The sequence below is a fragment of the Pteronotus mesoamericanus genome, unplaced genomic scaffold (genome assembly GCF_021234165.1).
Source record: "Pteronotus mesoamericanus isolate MK-2021 breed Mesoamerican mustached bat unplaced genomic scaffold, CSHL_Meso_final contig_56, whole genome shotgun sequence".
Taxonomy (NCBI): domain Eukaryota; kingdom Metazoa; phylum Chordata; class Mammalia; order Chiroptera; family Mormoopidae; genus Pteronotus; species Pteronotus mesoamericanus.
This window is the reverse complement of record NW_026555201.1, coordinates 10,926,955-10,939,752: the sequence shown is the minus strand read 5'-3', so window position 1 is coordinate 10,939,752 and position 12,798 is coordinate 10,926,955. Positions and strand designations below refer to the sequence as shown.

Below are 12,798 nucleotides of genomic sequence, written 5' to 3'. Positions count from 1 at the left end.
GTGAATAATTTTGTTTTGATTACTTTCTACTCTAAAAAAACTATAAAACCACCTGGGTATTTGTAAAAATAAATATTTATTGAACACTTATATGGGAGCCATCAGGGTACTAGACTCCATGATCCATCATTATTATATTAATGTGGAAGACTTAAATTACATTTACCAAAAAAACAGAAGCAAAGATGTAACAGATCAAGGTTCTCATTCAGTAAGATTAGCTCTTTTGAAGTTTTAGTCTATGCTTTAAGCACTGTAGTCCAAGAAAGGGACTTCTCCTGAAATCTTTGAGCAGTGCCCTATAAGATTAGACAGTGCTACACACGGGTTCAGGAGCTCCTCCTTTAAGCCCCCAGAAGTCGAAGGAAAAAAAGAGTTTCACAAGAAACTTTAAAATGAAGTGTATTGGTGATCTGCCCTCCCGTCCTCCTCATCAGTCCCTTTATTTTAACCCTTGTTTTTAGTTATCAGGATAAAAACTGACTTGATTAACTAAATCTGTGGCAGTCTCAAAACTAGGTGGAAAAGATATGTTTGAGAATGCATGTTCCACTCGGGATACAGGATATCGGAAAAAGTGAATAAATGAGGAAGAGTTATTGATCTGAATAATTAACTATATAATCATTTCCAGTTAACAGACTGAATTAACCTGCAGTGATCAGCGCTACCTACACCAAAGAGTTCTCTCCCACTCTCCCTCCCTTCCTCTCTCTTTCTAAATACATTTTTTTGAAAAAAGAGCTCAATTTTTAAAAACAATAGTAGACATTACTCAATCTTTTATTATCTACCTGGTAAAAAGCATTACATTTTTAAACTAAATATGCTCATATAGCAATTATACAATTTCCAGAGATGGAAACACACAGTTAAATAATTTCTTTTAATTTAAAGCCCCTAAGAGAATTATTTGACTTCTGGTCAAGATGGTGGTGTATGTAAACACAGCTCACCTCCTCACACAGCCCCAACAAAAATGACAGCTGAACTACAGAACAACTATCACCTAGAATTCTCAGAAAAATCAAGCTGTATGGAAGTCCAACAACCAAGGAGTTAAAAAAGTCACATTCATTCAGACAGGTAGGAGGGGCAGATCGGAACAGGCAGTCCATACCTGTATGCAGTGGATAAAAATCGAGAGGTATATCTTGGGAGCGAAGGATCTGACCTGCATGCCAGGCCCCCCAAACCAGGATTCCAGTGGCAGGAAGGTAAGTCCCCACAACTTCGGGCTGTAAAAACCAGTGGGGGTTGGGGTGACGGAGGAAATTGCAGGGTTCTCAGGCCTCTCCTCTTAAAGAGTCCATAACAGACTTAGGACTTAGGCAGACTCACGCCCTCTGGGCTCCAGCACTGGGACAGCAGCCAGAAGGGCACCAGTAGCTTACGGGGAGACACTGAAGTGTCTGGCATCACAGCGAGTGCCAGGGGACAGCTCTCTCCCAGACAAAATTCCAGAGGCCAAGCAGTGACCACTGTCCCTTTTCTGAGCCCTCCTCCACACAGCAACAGAGCAGTGACACCATATCTGAGACTCCATCAGCCTGGTTCACACAGGTTGCCCTGCTCAGGTGATTACCTAAGGGTCCACCCCATCCAACCTAACGGTGCACTTTTCTACATTAGGCCATGCTACTAGGCAGGGAGTCAAAGCAGCTCTACCTAATTCATAGAAACAAACACAGAGAGGCTGCCAAAATGAGGAGACAAAGAAATATGGCCCACATTAAAAAAACAGAACAAAACTCCTGAAAATGAACTAAATGAAACAGAGATAAGCAACCTATCAGGTGCAGAATTGAAAGCACGGCTTATTAGGATGCTCAAGGAACTCTTTGGGTGCTTCAATAGCATAAAAAAGACCCAGGCAGAAATGAAGGTTACACTAAGTGAAATGAAGAAAAATTTACAGGGAATCAACAGTGAACTAGATGAAGCCAAGAATCAAATCAATAATTTGGAACATAAGGAAGAAAAAAAAAATTCCATCAAAATAGCAAGAGAAAAGAATGAAAAAAAAATTGAGGATAAAGAGCCTCTGGGACAACTTCAAACATACCATCAATCAAATCATAGTGGGGCCAGAAGGAAGAGAGAAAGAGCAAGAAACTGAAAACTTATTTGAAAAAGTCCAGGAAGCACAAAAAGTCCCAAACAAGATGGATGCAAGAAGGACCACACAAAGACACATCATAATTAAAATGTCAAAGGTTAAACATAAAAAGAGAATCTTAAAAGCAGCAAGGGAAAAGCAGACAGTTGCCTGCAAAGGAGTTCCTATGAGGCAGGTTGTCTGCTGATTTCTCAAAAGCAGCTTTGCAGGCAAAGAGGGATTGGCAAGAAGTAATGAAAAGCAAGGACTTACAACCTAGATTACCCTATGCAGCAAAACTATCATTTAGAATGGAGGGGCAAATAAAGTACTTCCCAGATAAGGTAAAACTAAAGGAATTCACCATCACCAAGCCATTACTATACGAAATGTTAAAGGGATTTATTTAAGAAAAAGAATAAAGTCAAAACTATGAACATTAAAATGGCAATAAATTCACAACTATCAACCACTGACTCTAAAAAACAAACTAAACAAACTAAGCAAACAAGCAGAACAGAAACAAAATCAAAGATATGGAGATAATTTGAAGTGTTATCATTTGGGAGGAGGAGGAGAAAGTGGGAAAGGGTAATGGAATTAAGAAGTACAAATTGGTAGGTACAGAGTAGGCAGAGGGATGTTGAGAACAATAGAGGAAATGGAGTAGCCAGAGAATTTATATGCATGACCCATGGACAAGAACTAAGGGGGTCAAAAAATTACCAGAGGACATGGGGGGAGGTCCTGGGTGGCAGGGGTTAAGGGGAAAATTTAGCATAAATTTTCCTAGTGATCAGCGCTACCTACACCAAATAATTAAAATATATATTTTAATATATTTTATTGATTATGCAGGTAATAGCATAATCAATATTAAAATAAAATAAAACCATCAATGCTAACGAAAAATTTAAAAATGAAAACATTTCATTATTTAAAATAAAATAAATAAATAAAGCCCCTGAGAGAGATTCTATGAACCTTCTACTCAGCAGATTCATTTAGGTAATGTCAACTGAGGTAAAAGGTGGATGGGCCCCAATGGAAGAAGAGAACTTTCCATAAAATAGACAACCCCACTCTTATTGACATGAGGAATAAGCTCTAACTAGGAAAAGCAGTACCTGAGTTTCAAAGGTGACTACTTTTACCACACCCTTTTACCCTAAATTCAGAAAAGATAAGCCTGAGTCTTTCTAGCAAATTCTGAGGTAATAAAGGTTTGCTAACCAATTTGTGAGAATCTTGTAATAATGAAGAAAAGATACAAATATAGGAAAGGAATTTTTAAGTATCAAGAAAAATTTAGCCTCTTTTCAGTTATATTTGTTTTACTACTGTTCCAATTTCTTACCTTGTAGAATTCTCTTCTGAGAAAAATAGATACAATTTTGTTCCTAAAAAAAAAAAAAAAAATCAGTAGAAAAGTAGAAATGTTAGTTTCAAAACAGAAAGTCTGTTGAAAATGAAAAGTTACAAAATGCTAACACAGTACATACAGAATATTATAACATTTAGTATTACCAAACCTTAAGAGACAGTAAGTCTTTAATAAAAGTACTTTTTTATTTTTATAAAAATACTTATTTTTATCATTACAAAAATACTTATATCAAATCATTTTTGCTAAGTACGTAATGTGTGGCACATTTTCATATTCTAAAACATCATTACTCAATTGGGTTTTACTCCAGTCAAGAGTTGACCTCCTGAAAGGTACTCTTTAGGTATAATCTACATGTCATAAAATTCATCCTTTTATTGTATAAAATTCAGTAGTTTTTAACTATACTCACAAAGTTATGTAACGTTCACCACCATCTAACACCAAAACATTTTTGTCACCCCAATAAGGAACCCTGTACTTGAAGCAAACATTTTCCGCCAGGGAGAAATATTTGAAACAATTTTTTTAAATATATAAAAAGCATACTCTTTTTAACACAATGATCAAAATTATGTTCTCTTTTAAATATGTAGAACAAAGACTGGTAGGGAAAACATACATTCAAAAATTGTGAGAGTAGATGTATTAGTGACGGACTCTTTTTCATACATTTCCTCTAAAGCTATGATTTTATAATATTACCTTTATTGTTCTTAAAAGGTATAGCACAGAAACTATATGCTAGACTCTGTACTATAACTCACAGTAAAAAAAGAAAAAGAAATACAAATTGACATTTTAAAAATATGCACTATGCTTTTTTATTAAATGTTTTTCAAAGTAGGTAAAATAAGTATAAAGTTAAAAAAATGTTGGCCACACTTACTAATCTGGTTGAAAAGCCACAGCTGCATTTTACTTTATGACAAATTGGCTGTTTCATCACTTTGCATCTGGGAATCTACTTCTTAATGGTCATTTCTGAAATAAAGATGTAATAATTAAGAATATATTATAAAAACATGAAATCTTTAATGACAATGATCTAAATTTCAGTGACTTCAGGGAACTATCAAAACAGTTCTTGACCAACTTTCCAATTAAAAAACATTAGCAGAACTGAGGGTAAGCTGGGATGGATGGAGTACAGACTATGGTCCCACAAGCCCAGAATCTGGTAAGTTACAAGTACTGAGTATAAACATCCATAACCCCTTCAGTCCTCAAGCCCTTTCACCCACCAGGGTCTTGCAACTGTTAAAAATGCCATGTATAGATTAGAAAAAGAAAACAAGGAAGATGTAGAAGAGAAGCACTAAAACAGCACATTTGAAAAAAAGAAGTTAATTGCTTATTTGTTATGTCCATTTGTCTACTTCCCTCTCACACCTATAAAGTAAGCTCCAGAGATTTCTGTCAGTTTTATTTACTCGCATTTTTCAAGCACCTAAGACAATGACTACCATATGTTAAGTGCTCAATAAATATTTATTGAAAGGATAAATAAACTGATGAATGACCTAACATTAATTGGTAAAATATTTAACCTGACAGTATTTCAAAACGGCAAAGTGTCAAAATGTCGTATCTTCCACACATACACCATCGATATTAAGGCCAACTACATTATCATTATTGCTTTGTTCTCCAATAAACAAAGCCCCTAATTAAAAGACAATCAAGACAGGATCCCAACCTTCAAGGAACAAAACAAAGGCATATGTCACTTCCTAATTTTGTTAGTGCACACTTTTGGGAAAGACTCCTCGAAGGGAATTTGCTAGATACGCAATTTTGCTAAATATTGCCAAATAATGTGAGTGAAGGTCCTCTTTTTTAAATATGTGTGTTCTTTGAGGTGCTGGTTGTGAAGACAGCTAAGAATATAAGAGAAAATCTTTCATAAGGAGTGAAAGGTTGACAGGTCTCAAAAGTAATCCTCAGGAACCCAGGAGTTTCCTACTGTCAATCCCGTAGCTAAATCAGGATTCCATAAAATACTACTCTTTTTGTAAAAAAATGGGGGAATACAAATATTAATATAGACTTGCTTTTTTTTTCTTTCAAAAAGAAGCAATGGGAAGGATAAACTGAAACCATTTTTAAAGGGTTATCTACAGAGGTAAGAGAAAACAGAATAGAAGGGAGAGAAATGGAAGACTTCTCAGAATATACCTTATAGTGTTTATTTTGAAGACATGTTTTAAGAGCAAATGAACATGAAATGATACTGACATTCTGACTACAAAAAAAAATAATAATGACTACCACTGATTGAAACATTAACATATTAAAAATTTATGGTCATCTTTGAAAGTTACTAGGGTACTAAATTATTATCTGAAAATGGATAAAGGGGAATAATCAAGCTTTTATCCTGGTTTTCTTTAAGAAAAATACCTCAGGGTAATATAGCAGTCAATAAATGAAAGCTCTTTTTTATAAGATTCCAAACTTAAATGTAGAAGTAATGATAGGATTAGACAATCACCATTTTGTAACCCCTAATGAAATAATGGATATTTAAAAGTGATCAATGATTGTTAAAATCATTAGGTAAAAGACTGATGGAAAACTTTTTTTTAAAGCCTATAGCACCTGGCGTTCCCAGGTGGTCTCCCATCCAAGTACTAACCAGGCCTGACCCTGTTTAGCTTCCAAGGTGACAGGAAACTTTTAATGGATAAGTCAGTTGACAAAACTTGAACCCAGTGATTAATCTGAACATCATTAAAAATGCATCAACCAGCGCTGGCTGGTGTGGCTCAGTGGACTGAGTGCCGGCCTGAAACCAAAAGGTCGCCAGTTCAACTCCCAGTCAGGGCACATGCCTGGATTGCGGGCCAGGCCCACAGCTAGGGGTGCACGAGAAGCAACCACGCATTGATGGCTGTCTCTCTCTTTCTCCCTCCCTTCCCAACTCTCTAAATATAAATAAATAAAATCTTTTTTTAAAAATGTGTCAACCAGATACATGCAGAAGTATTCATGACTACCCATTAACTGTTCATCCTGGGAGCTCCAGTTTCAAATGGTATACACAACATTACCTACACCCGGTCCAAGCCACCTTACTTCTCATCTGCATTACTGTGATAGTTTCCTATCTGATCTCCCAGACTCCCCTTCCCTTGCTCACCTCAACAAACCAGTCAGATCATTTTTTGTTCAAATCCTCTAACTGAGTCCACCTCACTAGTCTTAAAAGCCAAAGACCTTACAAAGGCATAGGACCATAATCTGATATTTCCCATCCCCACCTCTCTAACCTCATTTCACACCATTCTCCCTCTTGTTCACTCCATTCTAGCCACATTGGTCTCTTTCCTATCCTTAAACACATGAGGCACGCTCTCAGGGCCTCAGGATTTGTTTTTCCCTCTGCCAATGATACCAGATAACTCTCTGGCTTATTTCTCCTTCACCTCCCCTACGATTCAGTTTTTACAAGTTATGTCATCTAACAGATATGCCTTGGTACCCTAGGCAAGCCCAAAACCTCTGCCTCAGACTTTTCTTATCTGGAAGAGAATATATAGGAGAAATCAGTCATAAATTTTGGAGATGACAATCATTTGAAACACAAAAGTCATCAATTTTCATGTCTTTATGTCTAAATATCTATAGAACTATACTGACCTTTTTAAGAGATTCTAGATTCTATGACCCCAACTTCAAAGAATTAATGAAGATAGAGCTACCATATTGTGGGGTTTTTGTTGTGGTGGTGGTTTTGTTTTTAAATCGTCTTTATCATAACACTAGAAAGGAGAGGGTAAAAGATTTGAATTAAATGGGTCCCATTAAAAAACAACTAGCAAAATAAATGGCATTCCCTTTCCTCCCACTCCTGTAAGGACTTCTGTTAGGGAATATATGATCAAGTTCCAAGTTATCCCAGGAAAAGTTTACTTTCAAATGTGTCTGTTACCTTCAAGTACTATGACCCCCAGAAAAGAACTCACTAACTCTATAACATGACTAGACAAGCTCTGACATGGTTGGGATCTTTGAACTTAATTATTTTTCTTTAAATAAACAAACTCCCCCTGGTTTAAGGCCTACCCTGTTTTAAACACTCTGTGGCTGGCAAGCTTTGGGTCCTTAAGAGAGATAGCCAGGGGACAGGGAAAACAGCAAGTATGACTCAGTGATCACATTTAATAGTGTCTGAAGATCAAAACAAAGATACCACTTCTGGCGAGAGTTCTCTAGAATTGCCCCCAAACTGACTTATCCACATACCTTTCATCTGAACAATTTATTTTCACTTAGTTTAAGGTACACAAAGCACTTGTTATGTGCCTATAAGACCTTAGGTACAAAAATAAACCAAGAGTACAATGAAAACAATCAGCAGGCGTTCTAAGAGCTGAATGCTGAAATTTCATGTTAAATTCTGCTTTGTTTGGGAGGAGTGGGGGAAAACTCCTTGAGTATTTTTTGCAGAAATGCCCCTGCTCACTTGGAAATCAGACTTTAACAAGTCCAATCACTGGAAAGAAGGTTAGTGATTTTAAAGTAACCTTTATTGAGCAACTTCTGTGTGCCAGATATTTACATTTGCTCACAATTCTCAGAACTTCCCTATGGGAAAGGTATTAACAAAGCACATACAATGGCTAAATATCATATCCAAACCAGAAAGAGACATGGTGCAAAATCTCAGTCTTTCTTTTTCACTATTATAATCTGCAGTAAACTGGAATAAAATTATTAGTTACAAATATCACACTTGCTCCATAGGAATAACATAAATCCAGGTTGCTCTTTTAAGAAATTTGTTCCATTCTTCCAAAGTTGCTTTATTTTATTTTCTTCTTTAAAATCTTATTTATTTATTCTTAGGGGAAGGGAGGGAGCAAGGGAGAGAGACATCAACTGGTTGCCTCTCACATGCACCTAACCTGGGGACCAGGATTCAACCCAGGCTCGTGCCCCAACTGGGGATCAAACCAGCAACCTTTTGCTTTGTGGACCGATGCTTAACCAACTGAGAGATGCCATCAGGATTCATTGTCAATCCTTTTAATTTTAGTCTGTGTTAATATGTAATAGGATTCAACTGCGTTAATAACTTCTCCAATACATAATGATGTTCAGCAGATTTTCATATGCTTCTTGGCCATCTGGATGTTCTCTCTCAGGAAGTACCTGTTCAAAGCTGGGACATTTTTTCATTGGGTTGGATTTTGGGTAAGAGTCCTTTGATGATCTGCAATATTTTCTCCTAGCTGAGCCTGCCTGAGTATGAGACTCACAAAATCAGAAACTATTCCACAAATTGGGAACCCCTGAGCTCCTAGAAACCCCCTCTCAAGCAGCACATCTTACAGCATGATTTAAAATCACTTTCAAAACATGTGATGCTGATGGGGAAAGGGTGGCCATGGATGACGGTGGAGGAAATCTAGACTTAAAATGTTTACAGAAGGGTGTGATGTGGAGGACATGCTCTAGCTTTCCACATAGGACTTGGCTAGCTCAGAATGGCAGGAAGAATCTAAGAGCTCCTTAGGTTTAAAAGATGCGACCCTGTGATTCAAATGATTCAAGTCAAGCTGGCATCACCATTCTCATCAACAGCGTGGAATCCCAGAAGCTGAGCAACCCCATGAGTGGTCTGTAGAATTCTATACCCGAGCAGAGTATTAGTTCACCGCACACCAAGATGGGCATTTTTCAGATGTGGAAGGACTAAATAAATTTATGTTATGGTACCTATGATAAAGAGGTAGTAAATCAAAACAGAAAGTCTTAAAAACAGCTGTGCAGCAAGCCTGCAGAGGGCACCTTGACAAAATCTGAGAAAAGAACAGAGATGGAATCCTAGAGATCATACAGGTGTGATAAAGCCAGACAATGAAGAAGGGAGAAGAGCCCTGGTCCTCCTCCCCGGGGATTCCGAACACCTCTGGGCCCCACTCACTAAGACATGAAGCTCTGCCAGTGAGCCCTCAATAATGGAGGGTGAATGAGTGAGAGAGCCAGGTCCGGAAAGAGGCCTCCCTCCCACAGCGAGCCCCGTGAGGCGTCCTACTCCACGGGTGTCAGAAATGGGAACAAGGAGTCTCAACACACCTTACTACCACCCAGGAACGCCAAGGACCAAGCCACTGCCAGCATCACCAGTCACTTCCTTGGAAGCAGCAGGGTCCCTTGGAGAATTCAGGGGGCAGGAGGGAGTAAGGCACAGCAGCGTGATTAGGCTTCCCTGGGGATCTGGCAGGGCTGGGAGTGGCCCCGCTGGGGAGCAGGGCTTGCGCACCCCAGGCAATACTGGTCTTCAGGGTGGTGCTGGGAGCTCAGGGCTGAGCTCTATAGGCCAGGGGTCCCATTGGGCTCCTCAAAGCAGAGCAATCACTGAAGGAAGGTCTGTCCATCTGGCTCTAATTTAGTGCAATAAGGACAATGTTAGGGACAGGCTTCACTGAGTAATGGGTGCTAGACAGCTTGAAGATCCCAGGTGAACAGGAAGGGAAGGGCACCAAACAGGATGTGAGTGTGGGTGAAGGAAAGAATAGGAGACAAAACAAGACAGCTGGTTCAGTGGGTTCACGGAGGACCCACTGTTCTCCAGGTCCCTCTGTGCACCTCGCTCCCATCTCCTGCGCTCATAGGCCCTACTTGCTGCCCCATGTGGCACAGCCTTGGAAGTGGCCAGACTTCATGTAGGCAGAGATCTTCAGGCCCTCAAAGCATACCAAGAAGTCCTTCAGGTTCGGGAACATATCCAGGCACTTGGGCTCAAACATACACAGTACATGGAGGATGTCATAAGCCAGGAAGTCCACATAGGTGAGCTTGTCCCCTTCAAATCAAGACCTCTTCCCCAAAACCTGTGAGAAGAGCTTCATCTTTTCAGGGAGCACCTTCAAAAACTCAGGCTTCAGTTTCTCATAGTGAGGACTGTAGCAGATCCAGATGTTGTACATTCGGATGTCCATAATCTCGTTCTCCAAAATGTCCATGCAAATCTTCTCCATCTCCCCACACAAGTTGTGCTGTGAGCAATGCAGCAAAGGATGGCATTGCTCTGGGTGAGTTTGTGAGTCCCGTCAATTAAGTACGGCAGACTGGGGAAGTCCAGGCCCAGCCTGAATTTCTCACTTAGCCACTGGCTTCTGTCAAAGTCAGGACCGTCCCCGATCATGTACTTCCTCTCCTGGTAGCTGCAGTCTGTGTATTCCAGGAGCAGGCAGGTGGGGTGAACCAGCCAGCGGATGTCCCAGTAACCCAAAGTCAAGGCCATGGTGCTGGTTTTTGCACTTTGAGTGCTTTCTTCCAGGCTGGGCTTGGATACTGTGGTCTGTCCCTGGGGAAGAGAGGCCCAGGACCTGAGGCTCAGGCAGCCTCCTCAAAGTTGCTTTAGATAAAAGGTTAAAGGAGGAAACTGTGGCATTAAGGAATGAATCAGAAGAATATGCTACATTTAGGTCTAAGTGAACTGAGTAAGCATAAGCCAGGCTAGCACAACTTACTAATTAGTATTCATTCATGATTAACCTAGTAACCTCTAAGTGATGGCTATTTCATTACACACTGAAAAGTCAGGAAAGAAATGTTAAGATTTAATAGAGTAGGAACATAATTATTCATCAAAATAGTTTCTGTACTTTTTCTGGATGTCTGAAATACTTCTCTTTCTCTCTTCATAATAGATAAATACACATATTAAAGTATTCCACCAATTTATTAAAATTTACAGCAAAATTGCCCTACCTGGATACGGCTCAGTGGGTTGGGCATCATCCCACAAACGGAAAGGTCACCAGTTCAATTCCTGGTCTGAGAACATGCCTGAGTTGTAGGCCAACAATTAGAGTGTGCAAGAGGCAACCAATCAATGTTTGTCTTGCACATCAGTGTTTTTCCTCCTCTCTTTCTCCCTTCTCACCTCTCTAAAAATAAATTTAAAAATTTTACAGCAAAATTACTAAAGTTAGGATTATTAATTTTTCCTTTCTGGAAAATTCTTTCATGTGGAACACTTTAGTTCCTGAGAGTATGGAATGCCACTTACTGGTGTCGGTTCTTTACACTCAACAGAATCTGATTTTTAACATGTCATTATCAGAAAATATTTTGTAGGAATATTTTCTTTCTAAACTGTAAGCTTAGTGGTTATTATGAGATGCATGCACTGCTATCACACAGTAAAAGTAACATCCTTATTATAAAATAAAAAGACAATTATTTAACTGTCAAGACACATACTATCCAGAAAGTGTGACCTTGATACATTGAAAAGATCCTCATATAGTTGGAGAAAGTGAAAATTCCTTGGGAGAAATTATACCCAATGACTAAAAACATGTCATTTAAACAACCCACTGTTTTATAGAGGAGAGTCTCAACAAATTGATGGTTTAAAGTTTCTTGAAAGTTTAAATACATATATACACTAGCCTTCTAAGTAAAAGTATTCCCTGGTTTTTGAAAGTTTGTGTTACAGTACTTTGCTTTTACGAAAGACCTACATGAGTATAGTAAGTCCTCGCTTAACACTGTGAACAGGTTCTTGGAACTGTGGCAAAACAACATATTTCAAAACCAACTTTAACAAAGGGTAATTGATATAAACAAGAGTTAAAGTTCCTACAGCATCTTCTCAATGATATAAGGAAATGATGCTGAATGAAACAATGTCATTTGCGGACATGCTGTAACTGTTTTACTAACTGAACAAAATTGAAGAGGATTTTACCTTTACAATAAAAAGACTAAAAGCAAAAATAGCATTCATTGTTTGTTTTGCAGTGAGCCATTATAGAGACAGTGTGTACCCCAAACAGCCAGAGTGGCACCACCAAGCTCCTTGCCTGCATCCACCATTCCTATTAATTATACTCAGAAATAATCTTGAAAGCTGCTGAAGTTACTATTGGTTCTGCTAGTAGCAAAGTGGTCTCTTTTAGTCAGCATTCAGCAGTGGATAAAATGGAAAGTCTCTTGGCTGAGAGTATTGATGGGTGTACAAAGCATGGGTGTATTTATATCATTCCTGCTTTTACTATATGTTGGTATTACTTTAGTTCTATGCATTGTTTGGTATGATTTGGTAGGGTATTTTGGGGGTCAGAGAGTGCTCAAAATTTTTTCATATAAATTAATGGTAATTACTTCTTTGCTTCACTCCTTTTCAGATTATGATGGTTTTTGTTTTTGTTTTTAGTTGATTTTAGAGAGAAAGGAAGGGAGAAAAACATCAATTTGTTGTTCCACTTATTTATGCATTTATTAGTTGATTCCTGTATATGCCCTTACTGGGGATCAAACCCACAACCTTGAAATATTAGGACAATGCTCT

General features: G+C 38.6%; 1 protein-coding gene and 1 pseudogene across 3 annotated transcripts in view; both read right to left on the bottom strand.

Annotated features, from left to right (window-relative positions):
- FRS2 (fibroblast growth factor receptor substrate 2) overlaps positions 1 to 12,798 on the bottom strand; it is a 110,148-nt gene that overhangs the window by 49,394 nt on the left and 47,956 nt on the right. For all 3 annotated transcript variants that reach the window (XM_054580091.1, XM_054580090.1, XM_054580092.1), the window contains 2 exons: positions 4,375 to 4,469; positions 3,456 to 3,498 (listed from right to left, as the gene is read on the bottom strand). The gene's annotated coding sequence lies outside the window, so the exon portion shown is untranslated. The remainder of the gene's footprint in view (positions 1 to 3,455; positions 3,499 to 4,374; positions 4,470 to 12,798) is intronic.
- On the bottom strand, positions 9,929 to 10,799 carry LOC129075877 (glutathione S-transferase Mu 1-like; annotated as a pseudogene).